The sequence below is a fragment of the Eptesicus fuscus genome, chromosome 17 (assembly GCF_027574615.1).
Source record: "Eptesicus fuscus isolate TK198812 chromosome 17, DD_ASM_mEF_20220401, whole genome shotgun sequence".
NCBI lineage: Eukaryota > Metazoa > Chordata > Mammalia > Chiroptera > Vespertilionidae > Eptesicus > Eptesicus fuscus.
The window spans coordinates 9781567-9805938 of NC_072489.1; the positions used below are offsets into that span (position 1 = coordinate 9781567).

Genomic DNA, 24372 nt, shown 5'->3' on the forward strand with positions numbered 1-24372 from the left:
TTTAAAAGTAATATTTGAACTTCTACATATTAACTTTCATTTTTGTGATCAGGTATTGTTGGGGATTTTTCCAAATTTCAAGAATTAATATTTACTCTTACCTAAAATACAGACTAATTTCTTAAAAAATATTTTTATTGAGTTTTAGAGAGAGAGAAAGGGAGAGGGAGAGAGAGAAACTTCGATTTGAGAGCAAAACGCTTTCCACCAGGGATCAAGTCCTCAATCCAGGTATGTGCCCTGACTGGAACCAAACCAGCAACCCTTTAGTGCACAGGACAATGCCCAACCAACTGAGCCACACCAGCCAGTGCAATATAGGCTACTTTTAATATTGTTACTTCCCTGCATTAATGCCTTTAAGACCCTCTGTTCCTGAAGAGTTGACCGTCAGAATCTTAAAAGCTGCATTCTAAACCTCCCTGGTTCTTATACAAACCTATTTTTGCAAACTCATCTTCCATTTATTTCTTGTATATTCTTTATGTCCCTTTCTGTCCCCATCTCCCTAACTTGGCAGTGAAAACACCCCCTACCCTTCATGGACCCACTCAAATTCCATATTCTTCCCTACATTTTTGCACTCCTATCATCCAGATGCAAGATTTCGCAACTTCACAACACCTCAGAGTAATTTGAAAAGTACTGTTTTTTTTGTTATCAAATTAGTATTATTATTGCCTCAGCTTCAGTGCATACTAAAATTAACATTGTTTGTTCTTTTAAGGAAAAAGTTGCTTGATTCCATCATGGAAAATCAAATCTTGTCCAAGTCCTCATGAAAGTGGTGGGTAGTTTTCTTGCTTTATAGAGCAAGGTTTCAGTACAGATCACGTTCTCTCTCTGGGATATTTCCTGCCTGGATTTCCTGTTTAGTCTCTTTCACTTATGACACTTTCATTTACACCTTTTTACCTGTAACTCTGACACACCATATAGGTGCCGGCTCTTTCCCTCACTCGGATATAAATTGTAAAATCCAGAGCCCCATACACGGTGGCCTAGAGGTGTGTACAGACCACTGTGCCCTGCCAGCTTCCTGCACACTCCCCTTGCTGCCATCACTCATTGAACTCAATTGTTGTTAGTGTCAACATCATCACCACTTCCATTTTCTGTAATATTTCCTGACTAAGGAAATAAGCGAAGGTCTGGCGGAGCCGAACAGCCTCATTCTATCTGCTTGCATGAGCCTCTCTCCGCATCGTTTTCTAGGGGCACCGTTGGCTGCCCTCCCAGAGAGCCTTGCTTCCTGGGGAACATTCCGCCTCTGGGCAAGGATTTAAGTAAGTGCTGCTCTGTTTTTGTTCTGATCCCTGAAAACACCCCTGCCAATCAAGAAGGAGCAACTCGTCTATTACACCACTGTGTCCAAGTTGCTGTGTATGATTTCAAACTAGGATTTATGTCTAAGGGCAGTTTTTTCAAAGGAAACATTCTTCAGAGAAGTCATTTGCCAACATGAGGGATGCTCGATTGTTTTCTAAGGTGGCTCTCTAGTTCCCAAAGGCAGATCATAACACCTCTTGAGATGGTAAAAGCCTCCTTCAGATAATTAAATAAGCCACTGGAAGTGTCAAAATGCCCCAAAGTCCTAATTAGCTCCTTACACATCAACATTAATTAATGATTTTGAAGGTTACCATCCTACTGCAGGGCCACCAGAACACCAACCTGCTCTTGGCTCCCAACTAGTGTGCTAGAAGATCTGGTTGCTTGCCTTTATTTCATTTAAAAAAGTTCTATAAATGACAACCAGTGAAATCTCTGGAACTGGTCACCTGTGTGGGCCCCAGCAGATAATACAGTGAGGCAGGAAGCGATCATAGGACAATGTTGACTGACAGCTTTGAACGGAGCACAGTAACCAATCAAAAGCACCTCAGGGAAGAGATTAGGTTATCAGAACGATTATTCTAAAATAAGATGTAGGTCCAAAAGGACTTATTACATTGCTTATTTGGTCTTGATACAATCACACCTTCCAAACACCATATTGCAGGATTAACTAGAACCGTTAACCTAACAATTATCATTTATTAATTCCTTACTACTTGCCATAGACACACAAAAAGTCATCTAATCCCAACCATTCTGCAAAACAGGCAACATCACACAGCCAGCAGGGACAACAATGGGTTGCAAACATAGCTTTGGATGGTCCAAAGACCTTTCTTCATCAAACCATGCTGTCACCAAGCCAGTCTGTGAGAGGTAGTGGTTCGAGCTCCATGTAAATCCTTACATGGTGAGCCTATTTCTTAGTTATTTTGTGCTTTTTATAGTATAGTCAAGGTTCATACAATACCTTTAGGAACTCAGACCTCCCACTTCACCCACCAGAAGAAGCAGCCAAAAACAGAGGTGGGTCCTCACAACACTCGTACACCAGGGCAAGGGTTTGTAGGAGTAGAGATGGGGGCGGAAGTAGCACGTCACGGTACAATGCTGCTTTGCACGGGGGAACACCAGGTGAGAGAACACCAAAGGGTTCAATCACTGCATTTGTATATGATTCTTCTCGTTCCCATCCACTCAGTAAGCAACGTTTAACTACCTCACAGGTAGAGAGCATCCTGACTAAGCAGATGGGACGTACCAGGTTTTAAGAAGTGTTGGGATGAGAACTTGAGTTTAACATACTTGCATCTCCCTTATTTGGGGAGTAAGATTATTGAAGAACAGAAGGCAAATGCAGGTAAAGGTGGCAAAGTATATCAAGTAGGAATGCATCTGGATGCAAGTCACAGCAACTCTGACTCCAACTCAGGGTTTGTTTTGACTCCTGTGGCCAGAAGTCTGGTGGGAAGGCAGAAACCAGAGAAGCCTGGGCATGTCACCATCTTTCTTCAGGTTCACTAGAGGCCCGCGCATAACCACAATTCTAGACGCAGCATCGGTGTTTAAGGCAAGAAGATAAACAATGGGGAAGAGGCAGTAAAACAGAATTCCACCTACTAAACACCATCCTATGACAAACCCCATTAAAATGAAAGTTGGAAACAGCCTTTCCAGCTGTTTGAATAGAAGCCAGCCAGAGAGAGGGAGCTTGAGCGTGGATACTGGATGGGGCAGAATCCAGGACACATTGCTTCCATGAGCATTATCCCAGAGCCTGGATTCTGAGTCAAGTCTCTGACTAACTTGCTGTCCTTCCTTCCCGGCCCCTACCTCCCGACTGTCCCTCTCTCCTCCTCTTGTCCACATCCCCACTCTGGAAGCTCCCTTTCAGCCTCGGTGTGAGTGGGCACAGTTGCCTGATTGGGGGCTCTGTACGTTTGCCTCTTTCCAAAATCTGAATGGAAGAGAGGCTGCCATGTACCACATCCACATCTGAAGCAGCACATCAGCTCCATCAGCTCAAGTTCAACCCGACGCCTGGATAGGAAGCTAATTTTGCATGTGAATTGTACCCCACTAAAAAAATTAGCGAGAGTGACAATATCCAAGCAGCATTTAAATATGGTGATGTGGTTAATGCTTTCCTCATATTATTCTTTAATGCACAGGAAGAAAATTGTCTGATATGACAGAAACATCATTTTGAAATTTGAGGACGAGTTAATAATCTTTTAAATTCATCCTTTCAAACATAGTTAAAATTATTTCCCTGGAGAAGAGATACCTTGCAAACCGTAATGCAAATAGCTCCCCAAAAAGCTGTGTGGGACCAGATGACCTCACTAACCCCCAAAAGGCTGGGGAAACAAAAGCCCATAATTTGAATCAAAGAGAGGAAGGGAGAGGGAGAGAGAGATAGAAACATCAATGATGAGAGAGAATCATTGATAGGGTGCCTCCTGCACACCCCACACTGGGGCTCAAGCCCACAACCCAGGCATGTGCTGTGACAAGGAATTGAACCAATGACTTCTTGGTTCCTGGGTCAATGCTCAACTTTTGAGTCACACCCAGCTGGGCCAGGATTCAGCATTTTGATAGAAACATGCTTTAGAAAACTAAGCAAAGTATATAGTAAAAGATGTGCTGCTGAAAGTTAAGTTTTTATTAATATTCTTTGATTCAAATTATGGGCTTTTGTTTCCCCAGCCTTTTGGGGGTTAGTGAGGTCATCTGGTCCCACACAGCTTTTTGGGGAGCTATTTGCATTACGGTTTGCAAGGTATCCCATTTGTTTATTTTTTTTCTTTTGTTTCTGTTGCCTGAGGAGATATGTCAGAAAAAAAAAATAATGCTAAGAGTTATGTCAGAGAGTTTACTGCCTATCTTTTCTTCTAGGAGTTTTATGGTTTCAAGTCCTACATTTAAGTCTTTAACCCATTTGGGGTTTATTCTTGTATGTGGTGTAAAAAAAACGTGGTCTAGTTTCATTTTTTGCATGTATCTGCCCAGTTTCCCTAAAACCATTACTAATTGAAGAAACTGTCTTCACCCCATTGTATGTTCTTGCTTCCTTTGTCATAGACTAATTGACCACAGAGGCATGGGTTTATTTCTTAGCTCTCTATTCTATTCCATGAATCTATATATCTGTGTTTATACCAATACCACACTGTTTAGATTACTAAGACTTGTAATATAGTTTGATATCAGGTTAGCACTTAATTGTTCAAAATTAATCTTTCACATATTGGAATATCATTGTTATAGGAAAATGGACATAACAATATTTTCATTACAGAAGCATCACCCTATTTCATATGGCTTTCTTTTAATGGCCTTGTAATGACAGCTCAATAAAGATGATTTCGCAAGGGAATATTCAAATAAGTAAACTGTGGTATCCCAACAGATTGGCAACCTTTCTTTACAGCAGAGACCTTAATATAGTTACTATCCCTATGAGGGTTTTTCATTTGCTTTAGGAAAAAATCCACAAACACCTGTTCCAGTAAACACTTTCATAGAAGGACCATAAAGGGGTTAAAGTATCTTTCTCTTCTTGTAAAGGCTTGATCATCTCCTGAACACATGGTAGGATGGGGACCACAGTGATTCTCTCCTCGCTGTGTTAATCTGTGTGCGTGCATGTGTGTGTGTCTGTGTGTGTGTGTGTGTGTGTGTGTGTGTACACAGCCGACCATAGGGAGGGATAGAGGGACCTTTCTATGATGGAACAGAGCTTGCAGTCAAAGCTGAAAAGAACGACTTGGAAGCTTCGATATGATCCAAATCAACTCACCTATCAAAAAAGAAAATTATCTCAAATAACAAAGTACATAGACTAAATAAACCCCAGGAATAAGATATTAAAAATGAACTAGAAACTGCCAATATGTTCATTAAACAATGTCTGATCCTCCTAGAAATCTAAGAAATACAAATTCAAACAAAAACAAAACACAATTTTTCTCCCATTGATTTATCAAGACTTAAAACCGCAATTTCAGTGTTGGTGAGGTTTCAGGGGACAGGCAGGCTCAGGCTCTGCTAATGTAAGCATGAGCCGAAAATATAAGCTTTCTGCAAGAAAACATCATAATAAATATGAAAAGTCTCTAAATATGCATTCCTCCAGCCAGCTTTTTTTTTTTTACTAAGAAATGGTTCTGAATGATTTATCACAGGCATATAACCATCTTACCTTATAATAGACAAATATGCAAATTCACCGCACCTTTGCTACGCCCAAGCCACGCCCATCAACCACGCCCACCAGGAAACCATTGCAGGGACTCCGGGCCTTGGGAGCCAGCTGGGTGCCTGCTCTGATCGCAGGAGCCAGCCAACCTGAGGGGTCGGCTCGCTCCTGAGAGCGGGTAGCAGGGACGCTGGGTGCAGCAGAGCCCAAGGCCACCGCCCAGGGCCAAGCCGGGACCCTGAAAGAAGGCAGAAGGCAGTGGCCACAGCCAAGGCCTGGGTCCCAGGTGCCGGCAGAAAACTGGTGCAGGCAGCCAGGTGAATGAAGGTCTATTGCATGAATCTTCGTGCAAACGGGCTACTAGTATGAATATAAGAATAACCACTCTAAATTACCCATATATCCCAAATTACCACACCGGTTAAAAGTTTTCAAAGTACAACATATACCCAAATGCAATATTACTGTCAAATATATGGACATAGAAAAAAAAGCAGAGATATTTAATTAATTTTTACATTTTGTGTATGACAACCTGCATTTCTACCTTTGATAATAAACAAGTTTCATCCCTTCTAATATCAAAAGGTTCTTCAAGTTACATTTGAAAGCTAAACAATGGGATAAAGTTAGAAACAGCTGTTCCAGTATTAATTTTAAGGATTTTAAAAAATCAGTTAAGTTGTTTGCAATGGCATCATAAAAACTACTGGGACTAAACATCATTCACTTTTAGGCATATCTGACCATTTTCAAAGAGTGGTGGAAATTTGCTTGCAAAATATCATTGCCGATCCATGTAAATCACAACATATTCAGTTGCTTCACTCAGAGCTGAACAGACTGAAAGATGCTGCGCTCCAGCCTCAGGCTGCTGGAGGAAGCTCCAAAGGACAGTAATTACAACTTCACCTCTGAACTAAAGGAAGGATTGGAATGAGGAAGACTGTTCCATCTGACAGGCTGTGGGGAGACTGTACCCCTGAAGATGGTTGAATAGCTGGATTTAATGTGAGAAGGGACTTCGAGATCTTCCACCTTTGAATCCTTCCCTCATTGTTCAGATGAGAAAACCTCAGCCAAAGCAGGGAAAGTGACCGAGTAATGGCAGAGTCAAGGTCAGAGCTGGGACTGAACCCAGTCCCTGCAGGGCACACTTGGATTCTGCTTTATTATCTGGGTTAATCCTCTCATACAGAATCCTTATAACAACAGTTCCATAAGCATCATCTAAGGCCACACTTCCCAATAAAAATATAATGAGAGCCACCTACTTAATTTAAAAATTTCTTTGTTTAAGAAAGAAAAAGACAGAGGTGAAATTAATTTTAATAATATATTTTACTTAACGCAATATATTAAAGTATTATTATTTAAACCTGAATTCAATATAAAAATGAAATGAAACTTTACATACGTGTGTGTGTGTGTGTGTGTGTGTGTGTGTGTGTGTGTGTGTGTGTGTTGGTGCCAAATGTTTGAACTTTTATGCTTATAGTGCTTCTCAGCGTGGGTTAGTAAAATGTAAGTGCTCAATTGATTTCATAATTTTCCTCGCCAAAAGGCAGCATCCATTGATACTTTAGGTCTCAACTTGAAGACAGGAAACTTCATAAGGAAATCCTTTGAAGAAGCCACACCAATAATGAGGAAACACCACAAATACTGAGGTGAACAGTGACATAGGCAGTGCCTTTCTTGCATTGGCTGACAGCTTTCAGAATGAAAATATTCTCTCACCATGAAATAAGGCTGATTCAATGAGGAAGCACTAACATTTCTATCTGCTTATCTTAATCCTACAGGCCTTCTCCCCATTAAGATACCCAGGTGCCTTCTGCAGGATAAGACTGTCCCCTCCTCCTCAATTAGTGAGACTTTCATTCAGTTTCTTCTGTTAATTAGCCCTTGATCTCCAACCTCCCCAAACAGAGTACAGTCGCCTTGATAAACCTTGACCACAATTTGCTTGTCTAAACCTCCAAACACTGGAAAGTAGCACAGCACACTCACAATGTAAGAGCTCAGAAAACGTCTTACCAGATGGCTAAACACAGGGTGTCCCAAAAAATGCATACGCCACTGTAGCAGCTGATAAACTCAATTTTGAAATGAAATGTATTTTAATAACCACTGCCTTTCTAATTATTCAAAATGATGGATATTCAGAAGGTCATGCTCTCTTTCAGAATATACTGTAATTAAAGTGAGCAGGAAAAAGAAAAAAAAGAACACCTCATGCAAACATTGCAGCTTTTTAGCTAGACTCAAAGGATAAGAATTTGGAAAAAAGCCACAGGTCAGGAATCACATTTGCCAACCAAGCACTACCTAAAACTATTACTTCAAATCAGAAAGACTTAACCCTAAGTCAAGCGAACACACACACACACACACACACACACACACACACACACACACAGGCATGCGTGCCCCAACAGCTTGTTAGAGTTTCAGTAAACAACCCCATCAGGCTGATATAAAATTATCTTCTTGTTTTCCTGATTCAACAACAAATTATTGCTTCAATGCTTGGTAATCAGAGTAGCGAAACTCCTGAGGATTCAATAAACAAATTAGAGATTCTTTATTATCCCTGAACAAAGTTAAATTTGGCTTCAGAAAAACGTTTAGAAGGAGGGACTATTCAGGTGCATTTTGATTGATGTTCTGCTAGGCCAGTGCTATAAACTACAAAACTAATTTCTGCTTAAACATTTCTGCCTAATTTCCGTTCATTGCTAAGATACTAGATAGCCTATAAGCAAACTTCTCTACTTTATTTTCCCAGGAAAAATTACTTTATTTCTGGGGTCGGGGTGGAGGGATTCCATTTTAACCTATAATATTTAGGCTTTCTTTTTGTCCTTGGTACCATTTCTGGCAACTGAGTTAATTCCCAGACCCGGAGTTTAGGAGTATGTGGTAAAGGCATTTAGAAAATCAATAGAGTCTCCATGTCGCTCAGTCCCAGGCAGCCTTGCTCCACATATTGTGAGAGCTCACCAGCACTGTGGTTCCACTCGCTGCACTTCTCAATCGATTGGAAATGCTCTGACCCAAGGTCAGGTGGGCGTGTGTACAGATAAAGGCTGTTTCGCCACAGAGACCCAAGCTCCCACTGCAGTAAGTCACGAAGGCCGTTTCCAAGGCACTGGTCTGTGTCCTGCAATCCGGGGCTGACAATCTTCTTAGGAATGGCACACGTTTCTGCTTCCTCAGGACAATCAAAGAAAAGCCACTGGTGTTTCTTCGGGAGCCTTGTCATGCTCCTCTCCAACAAAGACAGAGGGACCCGGCCTTCACCACAGCAGAACTGGCAGTGTGCCAAAAGCTCTAAGAAACCAATGTCAGTCTACCGTCTGAGAAAATTCATCAAGTACTGAAGTCACTTTTACAAGAAGAATGTTAAATGATCTACAAAATCTTGGGAAGACGGATCATTCTTCAGAGCAGGATGACACAATGAATGCTGAGCAGCAGCATGGCACTGCGGAGTGCAAGAAACGGATGGCCAAAGACCCAGGTGGTCAGTTAACTGGAAGACGATGGGTCCTAACCAGTTTAGGATTACAGAGGTCTTTGAAAATCTGATAAAAATCTCTTCTTGGAAATTTTACTGGGATCATAGAACCTCTCCATCCCCAAATCCTTGCCAGGACCCAAGTCAAGAATTCCTATTATTGATACCTGAACTCGGGGGCCTATCCCTCGAATGTATCCTGAGAGCTGGGTGTGTCTCCAGGGCCCGGGACAGTTCCTGATCCCAGTGGGTACTCAAAAGGGATTTGATAGATACCAATAAATAAAAGTGTCATAAATCTTTTGAAATATTAAAGACAGTTTATATAAAGGAGACTTGCAAATTATAAAATATTCTACAAATATGTTATTATTTTTTGTTAAAGTAATTGCAAACAACATCTTATGCTCTTTTCTGATACTTTCAGTAAAACATATAATCACAATTTACAGTTCTCCACAAGGTAAACTTTTTTTCTAAAAATCTGAAATTTTTAAAAATTTATAATTGTGCTTCAACACAATATTTTCCTTTGAAAATCTGTATAAATATCAATAAATTAATAAACATTAAAGTGCCCCTCAATAAATCCTATTCTTCACCTTTTATGTCCTACTTGATTCTAATGATATCACTTTTGTCAAAATTGGACACTTGTCAAAATTTCAAAGTTGAACACATAATTCATCCTCTCATATGAGACTACTCGATCAACAAACTCAGTTGCTTACACTTTCCAAAAATCTCCCACCTGAGTTCCCCACCTTTTATTTCCCATGGCTATGCCTCACCTTGACCCTCATTACCTTGCACTTGAAAACATACAAGTGGGCCGAAACCGGTTTGGCCAAGTTGATAGAGCGTCGGCCTGCGGACTAAGGGTCCCAGGTTTGATTCCGGTCAAGGGCATCCTTGGTTGCGGGCACATCCCTAGTAGGGGGTGTGCAAGAGGCAGCTGATATGTTTCTCTCTCATCGATGTTTTTCTCTATCCCTCTCTCTTCCTCCCTGTAAAAAATCAATAGAAAAAAAAAAAAAGAAAACATAGAAGTGTCTCTCACAGCCATCAGGATACATTACTATCAAAAACATAAAAACTAACAAGTGTTCACAAAGATGTGGAAGCCTTGCACACTGCTGGTGAGAATGCCAACTGCTCAAGCTACTGGAAAAATGGTATGGCAGTTCCTCAAAGTTTAAAAATAGAATTACCATGTGATCTAGCAATCCCACTTCTGGAATTCCAAACAAATTGAAAGCAAAATCTTGAAGAGATACTTGTACACCCATGTGCATAGCAGCATTGTTCACAAGAGCTAAAACATGGAAGCTACCAAGTGTTCATCAACAGATGAATAGAAAAGCAAACTGTGGTCTAAACACACAGTGAAATATTCTTCAGCCTTAAAGAAGGAGGAAATTCTGACACATGCTGCAACATGGATGAAAGGTGAGGACATGCTTTGTGAAATAAGCAAGTCAGGAAAAGACAAGTACTGTGCAACCCCACTTCCCTAGGGACTTAGAGGAGTCAAATCGTAAAGACAGAGACTAGGAAGGGACTTTTAGGGGTGAGGGGAGGGGCAGGTAGTCATCGTTTAACTGGAACAGAACTTCAGTTTTACAAGATAAAAGTTATGAAGATAGATGGTTGCACAGTGTTTTGCATGTGTTTAATGCCACTAAACTATACACTTAAAAGTGATTAAGTCCTAGCAGGTTTGGCACAGTGAAGGGTCACAGGTTTGAATCCGGTCAGGGCATGTACCTGGGTTGCAGGGTTGATCCAAGCCCCAGTCAGGGCATGTACAGGTGGCAAACAATCAATGTGACTCTCTCTCATCGATGTTTCTCTTCCTCTCTCCCTCTCCCCTCTCTTCCATTCTCTCTAAAAATCAATGGGGAAAAAATATCCTCAGGTGGGGATTAACAAAAAATAAGTGATTAAGATAGCACATTTTATATAATGTGTATTTTACCTTAGTAAAAGAAAAACCTACATGAACAGATACTTCATCAAATATATGATTTGCAAATAACTACAGGAAAAAGAGATGTTAAGTATCAAAAAAAAAAAAAAAACCAACTATGAAAGTGTCCTCAACTTTTCTCCCTCCAATCCATCCTTGACACCATTTCCCATCACCTTTCTAAAACGCATGTTTGATTATATGACTTTCCTACTAAAAAATTGAGATTTGTTCTGTGTCTACATTTTGAGGAAAAATGAAATATGGCAAATGATGTCTTTATTCTTCTGTCCTTAACTCACTTCCCTGGCATCTCCCATCTTACACTCCCCATTCAATTCACAGATAAAACACTGTGGTTCAGAAAATTACATTATTTACTCAGTGTCATATAGCTGGTAAAGAGTGAAGACAGGATTTGTTCCCTGGCTTTTTTTTTTCACACAGTAATATTCTCAAATCTATACTGAACTCTCAATAATCAGTTCACAAAGATCTTTCCTGAGAAAATCTAGAAAAGTCTGTTAAGAGAAATGACATGTTTCAAAGCAGTGCCTTCAAAATCTTGTGACAGATTAATCTGGTGTTGCATTAATCAACTGTCATACTCTCTTTTTCACAGAACCCACGTGAGAATTTTCACATGTTCCTCTTCATGTTTTAAGGCAATGCTAACTACTGCACTGCTGTCCCCACCTGGAAGGGAGTGTGTCAAACCATATGATGATTCCCATGCAGACTCTAAAAAGAAACTTCGGACACCATACTGAGAAATATGCTTGACTTAAAGAAAATAGATCAATTCCTCCATTTCCTGTTTATGGATTAGAGATCTCCAAAAGCTTGCAAGAGAATCCATTCTCTTCATTTACACAGAACTCACACTGCCCTGCTCTCCCATTCTTCATCTCTGCTCCTCACTCATCAGTCTGGATATTCTACCTTCTAGAATCTCCCCAGTCTCTTCCTTCCTTCTCCCTCTGACCTGCTGTATCTAAGCTCCTCTTCTCCTCGTCATTCATCTCTGGTTTCCCACTGCTGCCCAGAAGTGAGACCTCCCCCCAGAATGTACAACCTTCTTGCTCCTTCTGTCAGGTTGTAGGTCAGCTGCACCCACCTGTTAAACGTCATCCCCAAGACTTCTCCACTTAGGCCAATTAGTCTAGCCCCGTCCAGATCTTTCTTGCTTGCATTATGATCCCAGGCAAGACATTTAATTCTCTGTGGTTCATAGGACTTATGTGAGGATTACATGAGATAATACATGAAAAGTTACATAGAATAATGCCTGGCCCATGGGAGCTCAATAAATACTACTATTATGTTCAGCAATTCTATCATGCTTTGTTTCTTTTAGGAGGCACTTTCAACAACTGCAGAGAGAACAGAGATGTTAAATAAATAAATAAATAAAATAAACCTCACACACCAGCTCTGAAGAAAGTGCGATGGGGAAAGAACAGATTCTTCAATGAGTGGTGATGGGGAAACTAGACAGCGACATGAAAGAAAATGAAACTGACATTGGTCTTGAAAAGGATTCTTCGGGTTTGACAGCAATATCAAAGGCAACAAAAGAAAAACTGAATAAGTAGGCCTACATCAAACTAAAACTCCTTCACAGCAAAGAAAATCATCAACAAAATCAAAAGGCAACCTACCAAATGAGAGAAAATATGTCCAAATCACATACTAAATAAGGGTCTAATATCCAAAAAAATACAAAGAGCTCATACAATTCAACAACCAAGAAACAACAATCTGATTTTAAAAATAGGCAGAGGATCTGAATACAGTTTTCCAAAGAAGACATACAGATGGCCAACAGGTACATGAAAAGACCCTCAACATCACTAATCACCAGGGAAATGCAATTCAAAATCACAATGAGATATCACTTCAACGTGAACAGGAATAACAAGTGTGGAGGAGGAAGGGGAAACCTACACCTGCGTTCGCCCCACCAGGGGCTCCTAAAAAGGAGCAGGCAAGTGTGGCATTCACTGGGCACGTGCTGGCAGATCCGACACTGGAGGACAAATATGCCTCTGCCTGCAATGGCTGACAAAAGGACACCCGAGAGATATGAAAAAGAGGCTAAAGAGAGAAACAGAAACTTGGAAATTGTCTTGGGACTTAGCCACAGATTGGGAAGAAAGAACAGGGGTAAAACAGTATAAGTGGGTTGTGACTATTTTGAAACAGAAAAACATTCCACAATTCCAGATGCCCCAGCCATAGGAGTTCTGTCTCTAATATGAGGGCGGTGCTCCTGAGCCTGAGCTGGCTGTACTGGTCTTCTCGGCCAGGAAAGGGAGGCTGAACCTGGACTTGAAAAAGGAGGGCAGACAAGAGAACACAGGATGCTGGCAAAGACAGCAGGTGTACAACACTCAACTGTGCTTACTAATGAGATGGGTGATCCAACAGTGAATTGGACCAGTGAGAGATATGAAGATGAGAAAAGTTGGCTTCAATCCCAAACTGAACAGTCACTTTATGCCTTGCTCAGGAGTGACTTGAGCAAATCTTAAAAAGCAATCAGACATCTGTCCTCGGTACATTGGATTACCATTTATTCCATATCTGGATAATTTGCCAACCTTCAGTAGATCAGTTGATGGACCAATCAGGTTACCAACTGTGGATCAATACAGGACACAGGCACTGTGGTCCTGGGAGAGCTGGAGTCGGGATGCATCTGTAAAGGCCAGCAGCTGTGACAATGCCAAACGAGCACAGATGGAAGTTCTTGGAATCCTTTCTGAGGATGTAGAGACTGATTCTGTAGCCCTGGGTGAAAACCTCAAAATCTCTGGACGCACATTTGATGCCCAGATAATGACTACAGAGCACAAATCCATCATCTACCCAGGTTATGCGGTGCTGCAGATTCATATCTGTATTGAGGAAGTCTAAGTAACAACTTTAATTTGCTTGGTAGAGGAAAAACCAGAAGGAAAAAAGTAAGACTCGACCCAGTTTTGTGAAACAAGGTCAAGTCTGCATTGCTCAAATAAGGACAGCAGGACCCATCTGCCTTGAGACCTTTAAAGACATTCCTCAGATGGGTCGATTTCCCTAAAAGATGAGGGTAAGGCCTCTGCAATTGGAAAAGTTCTGAAACGGGTGCCAGGGAAAGACTAAGGGCTCCCCTGATGACCCTGCACAATACTGTGAGGAAAAACGACTGCAGACACCTACTTAACACCACCTCCTCTACTGTCTGCCCATTGACCAACCTCTCTCCATATCTTGCCAATTCCACATTTTGTCAGCTTTCTACGTTGAGAGCTCTGCTATGCCACTGCTGAATTTTCCCCAAGATTTTTACTTTCCCTCGCAAACTGTTTTCTAGACCAGATTTTGGTGATAGCTTTATAAGTGATGTGGACATAATCGCCAATGATACCAAAAACCTACACTTTAAAAATTTTTTTCATTTATTCCTCTAACACACGTAGACTTTTTAATCCCCAGGCAGATCATTCTGAGTGTGCGATTGTGTGTACACATGTTACAAAGACAACTACTATGTTAATAAAATATTCAATTTGACAAAATCAAGTTGCATGGCATAGTGGTTACCAACATACATTTTCAGTTAGACTCCTGGGTTTTGATATTCCGTCTCTCCAATACCACACCTATTTATGACATTGGCCAATGTCTTAACTGCCCCAAGACTCAGTTTCCTCATCTGTAAAATTGAGTAAACTAGTTTATTATTATATCACTTGATGGTTAAATCTATATAAAGTGTATGGGAAACCCCCTCACCATGTGCCTGGAAGAACCTTAGGAAATCGTGTCGCAGTTAATGATTCATGGACGCTCAGTGGTGTGGGCAGAGCCACCCTACACCTCAGGCCTCACCTGGCTGAGGCCTGTTGTCTGTACTTCTCCATGGCAGAGAGAAAACAAACAAGCATAGCTTCTCCTTCTCTTGTTGATCAATGAAAAAAGTCCAAAAACAGGGCAGCTCATAGCAACTGGAGGTATGACTGGGTCAGAATTAAGATTCTTGCTATGCTTCTACTCTGCCCTGTGTCTCAGGGCCTCCCTATTAAATGGGTTGTCATTGGACCTCCAATAAGCAAATGTTCAAAAGAGGCCTAGATGGGCTGAACAGTCGGACCCAGCACTTCATCACTCCCCTTCATCAATGCACAATACTGTCCCCTAGAAAGATGGAGCTCCCCTTTCCAAATTCCCAATAAGACTCTATTAGGAGAGCATGCATTTTCTTGTGAACTGCTGCACACTGGCCAACTGGACCAGCTTCCCTCAGTGTGATGAGCCTCTATCATGCACGTAAGGGGCCTTCCCACCTGCCAGGGCCTGAGTGAAGATGGGCTTTGGTGGAAGATGCTCCAAATGAAGAGATGTCAGAATAGGACCCAAATCTCTGCACACAGAGGTTTCCAGCCAACTAGGCCTCTGTTCACACACCAAATACATGTGTTTGGTAAAATGCTTGACTTCCTGAAGTCCCTAAAGACCCTAAGAACCCTGCATCTGATTTAGAGGGGAAATAAAAAGACAGAACCTCATCTTCTGTCTCAGGGGCAGGATACAACGCAGGCGCACCTCGGGTGATGGAGAACCCCGGCTTGTGCAGGCTTGCCATTCCGAGTTTTCTTATTTTTAGAATCAATACATCTCACTTCCATCTCAGAAATTTCTACATTACTTTTCCTCATATGAATAAATGGATATTAATATTTTATTACTTCCTTCTATTCAAGTATCATTGATGAATAAAGGCAAAATAGTAGTATGGCTTTTAGAGAAAACGCATAGTTGATACATCTGGGAGTGATAGCACATCCAACCTAAACCAGTAAATTTCAAAATCAACTTCACACTTGAACCTGAAACAGAAAACTGCAGGCTGCAGCATTTCACTGGGTGGGGCTGACAAAACAGAGCTTCCGTGGGCTCCTCTTCATCAGGAGACGGGCTAGGCAAGCACATGCCTTACACTGAAAACTGCTTGAGAGGTTGCCTTAAAACCATCAACTGGCCAAAATGCTCACACAGCCAATTCTGCCTTGGATTATTCTTGGCGATGTTAGTGTGTCCAATTATTGTTTAAATCATGAATGCTTTTTGTGATTTATTTAAATTTTGTTCTTCATGATTGCAAAGGGAAAATGGAAGTCAAAATAAAGAGCCAACCAGAGATGGATCCAGAACAAGGATGATGAGACACTGGGTTGCAGGTCTGCAGATGAGGCAAAGCATGAGCAGCCATCACCCTGAGTGGCTCTGTGCCATGTGCCATGGCCCAGCCTTCATTAGGTTTCATCCCCCTCCCTGACCAGGGAAAAATTCAGTGATATATAAACTATCTTCCAGAGAGGGGTACTCAATAGGCATGTGTTTCCTCCATGATTTTTATATTTTTGCATTAGTATGCTCATCTAACTTACATAGCATTTAGCTTTTCATTGAACGCTCTTTTTAAAACAACTCTGTTTACAACAGCTATCAAGCTCTTTGGAACACTTTGCCTGCCCAGTGTCTCACCTTTGTCATCTAAGTAAAGTTCAATGTCTTTTCCTGACCTTCCAAACTATATAGTAAAGACAAATGAAATAATAATAATAGCACTAAACTAAGAAATATGTAAAAGACTTTATAGTCAAATAATATAATTTACTAAATGTCATAAAAGAAAACAAATGAGAAATATATCATGTTAATATACCTGAAATCCATAAAGGCCATACATAATCTATAAATTCAAAGCAATTTCATACAAAATCCTATCAGTGTTTTCATGCAATGTAAAACTTCATGCTAAAATATGTATGGATGAGTTACAGGTCAATATCCATCAAGGCAATTTTAAAGTAAAAGTAGAAGAGGTGACATAGTTTAACTTTTATCAAGTATTACTATAAAACTACAGAGATTAAACAGTGTATACAGCTGAAAGGATAGACAAATAAAGCAAAGTAACAGAATAAATTAAATGCCTTTAAAATAAATTCATGTATCTATGAGACTTCAAATATAATAGGCTATATATTTGTGAGCAAAAGATAGACTATTCAAAGAATGGTGCAGGAATAATTGGCTATCCATATGGAGAAAGGGAAAAAAAATCAGATCTCTACTTCTCTCCAAACAATAATAAAAAAGAAATTTATGTTCAATTAATAACTTAAATCAGATAAAGAAATATATAAATTTTAAGAGTATAACATAGAGAATATATTGATGACATCAATATAGAGACACAAAAAAAGGAAAACTATAAAAGAAAAAATAAACATGTTGGAACCCATTAATACTGAAAACTTGTATAAGATAAAATCGGTCACATGCAAAGAAAAAGAAACTTAACTGCTGGGAAAAATATGTTTGCAATCCATACAACTAATAAAAGGAATATTATACAATGGATAAAAGGAACATGTACAGATTGATTTGCAAGAGAAGAAGGCAAATTAAAAAATGGGCTAATTATATGAACTGACAATTGAAGTGAGAAGAAACTTCAAAGGCCTATAAACATATAAAAGTAGTCAATCAGTAACAATAGTCAGATGTCACAAAATGCTTATTTGATTGTAAAAAATCAATATATCAGCGGTAGATTATGGGGAAACAGGATCAAATGCATAATACAGAGGAGTATAAACTGAAGATCTATTTAACATTACACAGCTAAACAGACACGGCGTGCAACTGAGCAATTTGATCTTCAGGTTTGTACCCTGAAAAGACTCTTACACCTTTTCATCAGGTGACATACCTAAGGATGCTCATTACACTGAAGCATGATTCACTCTCCACATACTGCACACATTTCCTTTTCATTCACTCACTTATGTTCTGAAGGCACGTCTTATTCACCAGCGTAAGGGGAAAACGGACTGGATCAATGAAGGAACGTGGATAGCAACTTTCCTGACTTCACTGGGATCACTCAGTGTGTTTGTAGCAGGCAACCAAAGCAACAACAGGTCGGCGATGACTTTATTGAGAGAGTCCCCAGAGCTTGTTTGGAGAAATGTCATAGCTCATTATGGTTAGAGGAAACCAGCTCTCCTCTTTCCCATGCACTGGTCAAGTTTTATCACGTCTCATTAAGAGGCTAAAAGTTTCAAATGTTCGTTGGGCTGTATAATTTCATGGGCTACATAAAAGTGATAATTTTTAAATGTTAATATATGTCGTCTTTGGACTTTCTGAAGCTTTTAAATGTTTAATCTTATTTCACAAAATGTCAGAACCTACATTTGCAGAGAAGTGTAGCTTTTGGTCCTAACAAATGGACCAGCAAATAGTCACATCTACTGTATGTAGTCACATCTACTGTATAGGCATAGCAGGTGCAGAAGTCCTGTCACATAGCCTTTGTCATGGAAAAAAACACTGGGCAAGATTTACAAAATTTCATTGCCACTTACTAGCTATTTTCATTCTTGACCTTGGGTAAGTCATTTCTTATCCCTACACCTCAGCTTTCTCACCTCTACCAGGCATTTCTGATCTGACTCCTCCACACCTCAGAGTGTAGGAGCAGTCAAAAGACACCAAGTGAGATAGCGGACAGACTGCTACAGCTGCCATAATAAAAGAACAGAAATTTATCTTCTCGCAATTCTGGAAGCTCGAAGTCTAAGATCAAGATGTTGGCAGGCTTGGTTTCTTCCGAGAGGCTCTCTCCTTGCCTTATAGATGGTCATCTTCTCTCTGTATCTGCACGTGGTCTTCCCTCTGTGTGTGTCTATGTCTAAACTGTCTCATCTTTTAAATCCAAAAGTCATATTGGACAATGGTTTATTTTAACTTTATTACCTCTTTAGAAATTCCACCTCCAAATTCAGTCACATCTTGAAGTCCTGGGAGTTACAGCACCTCCACGTATGAATTTGGGGGAAACAAGTCCCTAACACAGTGCCTATGACAAATCATTGCTGTTGACAAAGGGATGGTTCTCTCAACCCTAGGAAACACACCTGCAAAACTATGGGCCTGGTTTACTGACGCTCAGGGTAATGAGAACTGCTGCTGGGAGCCACAGGGCAAGTGGATGAGGAAAGATAAAGGAATTGAGTGCAGAGTTCCCCATTCCTACTCAAGAACTCTATCCTTTGGTTTTCCCCTTTTCCTGTGTCACCAGTCCCTGTCTTCCCACTCAATTACCCCCTCACCATGCAAGTATTTCCTAGTCTGGCAGCTTCCAAACTTTTTAGACTGTGATCCACATTAGGGAAAATATTTTATATTACAATCCAATATATGTGTGTGAATATGTAACTATTTATAATTATGGCACAGTAATATATTTCATAAAATGCTTACCTTTACCATATGAGATTTGAATTCTATGTTCTCTTTTACTCTAGCTACTTTTTAAATGCAAACTGCAACCCAAAATTACTTTAAGGACACTAATGGTTCACAAACTTCAGTTTATAAATGCTGCTCTAGTGTGTCACTTTTTTAAAGCAAAACAACTTCCTTTTACTCCATATGCCCTCCTCCAACCACCCCCTTTCTCTGCTGTCCCTCTCAGCCAAACTTCTCAAAAGAGATGTCAACAAACTCCCCCTCCACCTTTTCACTTTCCATTAAGCTATTCAGGTCCCTCCAACCTGGCCTCTGCCCCAACCACTGCACTAAATCTTCTCTTGCAATGGCCACAAGCAAACCCCATGTTGCCAAATCCAATGGATAGGTTCCAATCATCTTTCTTTGCCTTGAAATAGCCTTCAATATGATCGGCCACTTTGTCATTCTTAAAATACACGCATCTCTTTCTTGGCTTTGATACAGCACAGTCTCCTGCTTTTCCTGCAACCTCACCACGCCGGCTGAGTCACAGGTTCCTGCCTTGCCCTCCTCTGCTTCACCATAGCTGAGGACCATCTGGGCCCAGTCCCGGAACCCACCTCTTCCTAATCTATATTCTATCCTAGATGCTGTCAGAAACTAGGTTAAATATCATTTATTACATATACAGTCTCCAGTGTTCGTCTCCTCCAGAATTCTTTCGGATCAGGACTCATACAGCTAGTTGCTTATTTGACATTTCCATTTATATATCTTACATAAGACTCAAACATCTTCCAAAGCCGTGACTTAACCCACAGACCTGCTCATCCCCCAGTGTCCCTGACTAAACACAAGAGCAGCCACCCAGATACTCTTGCCAGAAATCAGGAAATCTTCATCTCTCCCTCTCTCCTCTATACCTGCAATTCACCAACATGACCCAGTCCTTCTCTCTTCAAATTACATATCAAATCTCTTTCTGGGACTATTATGATTCCTTTCTAACTAAACACTATTTCACTTGCCCCCACATATCATCTCTCCATCACACACTCATTATTTTCCACAAATCAAACAAAATTTTTTTCAATGATATTTTATTTTTATTGTTGACATATTACAGATATCTCCCATTTTCACCCCCTTTATTTCCCTCCACCAAGATCCCATTCTCCCCAACCTCTGCCCATCACCTCATTGTTGTCTGTATCCATGGGCTATGCATATGTTCTTTGTCTATTCTCTTTACCTTCTTTCATCCCATCTGCCCCACCCACCTCCCTCTAACATCTGTCAGTGTGTACCATGGATCCATGTCTCTGGCTCTATTTTGTTCATCAGTTTATTTTGTTCATTAGATTCCAAATATTAATGAGATCATATGATATTTGTCTTTCTCTTACTGCCTCATTTCACTTAGCATAGTATTCTCCAGGTTCATCCATGCTGTCTTCTTTTTCACAGCTACATAGTATTCCATTGTGTAAATGTACTACAGTTTTTTATCCACTCATCTGCTGATGGGCACTTGAACTGTGTCCAGATCTTAGCTATTGTAAATAACACTGATATGAATATAGGGGTACATATAACTGCGAGTAACTAACACCATTTCTTTCCTCCTCTCCCAAGCATACATTCATAAAGCCTGGCACTTACTAAGCACTCAACATTTTTCTTTAAAGAATGAACAAATAATGCATTTACCATGCAGTCTTGGTAGAGACAAAGGGAGGTGAAAGTACTTCAAAACTGTTTTTCTTTCATGCGTAGTAGCTGGTAGGAAGGAGGAAAGAAGGACTGAGAATTGTATAAAAAGACCCATTTCCAGAATGTTTTGATGTGGTTCAGTGAAACCAACATCATATATATTTTCAAATTATTTAGAGCATAAAAGCATTAGAATTATTAGGTTTGTGTGTACAAGGGACCCTTAACTATTTAACAGAAATGTTAGGAAAAAGTTGGCATGGATGTCCATCTCCATGTTTCTTGGCCACAACAGGAGAATGTAGAAGATGGGTACTAACAGTTGTATAATGGCACAGGTTACCACTGACGTACTAATACCACTCTCAAAAACTTGGCATTTCAAGATTATCACCACCACTAATTAAATAAAGATCCTTGGGTTCATAAATACTAAGCAACATACTCAAAGAGTTTTTCAACTTCTGCTTAACCCCTGCCTTCTACTGCCTATCCCTGATGGTGGAGAACTTCGATAACTACCAGAATATCCAAAATGATCCCACACCTGATATGTAGGATGAAATTAAGTCTATTCTCCAAAACATACAAAACAGGATTAAAAATAGCGTGAAGACTATGTGGTCCCCTGGAGTAAACATTGTTCTAATTGAACTCTTAAAGACGTAAGGATATCAAACCAATGGCAGCAAAGATGTCAAGAGCTGAATAGTATGACTCTCAGGTTTATAGGAAAGGCTGCTGATTTCTTAGCTCCAATGACAGTCACACCCAACTGAGTGGCTCAGGTTTGACTTGCAGGTTTAAATTCCCCCAAATATCTCCTGTGGGCCTGGGCTGATGAAGAACCACACTGTGAGGCACGGGAATGCTACAATTAAGGAGAACAATTGCTGAGGTTGCTTTCCTTGTGGCATCATTTCCACGAGTGTCCTGCTGAGTCAGGTGACTTGGGAGGTCTATTCTGCCACAGGATTCCATGTCATGGGGCTTTTTCTTACTCCAAAATCATCTGAGCTCTCAACCTGGACTTTGCTGTAATCACTTTCCAAATGTCCCCGTTCTGACTCTCTGTGAACAATTATGAAATTTAAGTGTAAAATCCCTTGGATACTTAGCAGGGTAGTAGAAATATCTGGAAACGTGACCTTCTCCTCACCCTGTTGCCTCTGTGAGCCACAGTGGCACAGTCCAGAAAGAAAGAGTTTCTCCATTCTACCCCGGGTGCAGGGAGGGCGTGTCTTCGTAAGACACACTCAAGTGGTTTGACTTGAAGGTGCAGAAAGCCCCAAAGTCTGGTGAGTCACAGATGCAATGCACATTTCACAAAAGGAGCACAAGCTAGAAGTATACGATTGTACCTCATGGGAAAGAGCACAAACTTACCAGGATAACTACACAGACACTGAACCCCAATTGTCCTCTACTTCTAAATAAACACTGGTCTTTGTGCGCACATTTAATCTCCCCAGCCAACACAGGTGTGGGGAGTGGGTAGCAGGGCTCATTATGGTTGAATAAGACAGGGATCGGAAGGTGAGACAAATATTGGAGAGGGACAGGAAGCCTCTAAAGACCCAAAGACGAGGCCATTTGACTCTTTGGAGACACCTGAGCTGTGCCAGCCAGGCCTGAGGTAATGAGGTCCCTGGAGTAGCAGTTTATCCACAGACACAAGAACATATTTGGCCACTGCAGACGTGAATTGCAGGTGGATGTGAAGTCTTGTTAGTCACAATTGTCCTGATTTTATATAATACCGAATGTTTTGTCCTATTAAGGGAAAGTGAAGCGGCAAGAGGGAATTACAGGTTGGGAATATGGCAAGGTGGGTGAGTTTACCCAAAAAGAGATGTCCAAGTCTGCAAACACTGCATGTGTGCAACTTTACAACAAGGTTTTCCAAAGGGCTTCCAACAAGGGAAATAACTGTCTAAGTTACTAATGCATCACAATGCTGTTCTCATAAACGCCTCCTAAAACCAGACAGGGGAACTTTAATGGGCCCCAACCCCACATGTACCCAAGAGCATGTATGCAGCTTTATGAATGCAAATTTCACAACATGAAAGAACTGGTCAACCTAACAGTGAAGCAGTGAAAATGCATTTTTTTTTAGCCTTTTAATTTGGGTAATAGAATTTTTCCAAAATCAGGAAAGCATTAATACATGAAGAGAACATTTAAGTTTTCTGAGTTTAGAAAGCAAGGCTAAAACTTTCTTAGCTTTATTATGCATAGAAAATAGGGCACTTGGGGAGCAACATACACATTCCTTTTTCTTCCCCCTCTCCTCCCTATCCCTTCTCTCATATCCTTCCTCTTCTCCTTTCTTTTTTTTTTTTTGTATTTTCTTTTATCTTTTCTCTGTTATCCTTTCCTTTTTTAAATGTATGCATCTGAAGGACAGTCATAGAAGCTTTCTTCAAAGAGTAGCATAAATATGTTTTTAGAACATGATCTTTGTTTTCATTGTAATAGGAATTTGTTCAAGGAGAATTGTTTTCTGATTCAGAGCAGAAAACAAAAGAGAAACAGTGTAGTTTTAGTTTGGACTTTCTATATAACATCTGCCAGGGCATTATATTAAACTAGAGGCCTGGTGCATGAATTCGTGCATGAGTGGGGTCTGGCTAGCCCGACCCCAATTGGAGCCAGGCCAGCTGGGGGCAGGGGCCATGGGAAGTTGGCTGCTGGCCCCATCCCCAATCAGGGTGGAAGAGGTGGATTGGGGACCTGGCCGGCCGGGGGGGCGGGGGAGAGGAGCTGTGGGAGGTCAGTGGGGGGAGGGGGGAATTGGGGCCCCTATCAGGCCGGTTGGCCACTGCAATGCACATCATAGCGACTAGTCATTCCAGTCATTCCAGTCGTTCCGGTCACTTGGCTTTTATATGTATACATATCTAAACAAACTCATAAATTGAAATTATGTTAAAAGAGGAAAAAAGCAGAATACCTTTATTCTGGTAGAACAAAAATAAATTTTGAGTAATTTTGCAACAGACATTACCATATTACAATGCATTGTTTCAAGATTTTCTTTCAAGTTACTTATTAATCAAATTTCATACTCAACTGTCAGTACTTGCTACAGATGTAAGATTAGTAAGTAATCATAGGGGTATGCAAAAGTAGGTTTACAGTTGTATATTTATTCTTGTATTATTATTTATAACTTATTGTATTATTTATATGTGTTACTTGTCTTATTATCATTTAATATCCTTACTTATGATTTATCTTTAAGGAGGCTGGCAACATACCCTACTTTTGCCCACTGCTGTATATTTATTTTGGAAGTTTGGGTAAATTATTCTAATAATATTTTCTGTT

At 40.5% G+C, this 24372-nt stretch overlaps 1 protein-coding gene and 1 pseudogene across 3 annotated transcripts in view; one reads left to right on the top strand and one right to left on the bottom strand.

Moving 5' to 3' along the window:
• The window catches only part of NRG3 (neuregulin 3), a 1064346-nt gene that overhangs the window by 907522 nt on the left and 132452 nt on the right, over positions 1 to 24372 (bottom strand). The gene's annotated exons all lie outside the window — the stretch shown is intronic.
• LOC129152075 (eukaryotic peptide chain release factor GTP-binding subunit ERF3A-like) lies at positions 12516 to 14181 on the top strand (annotated as a pseudogene).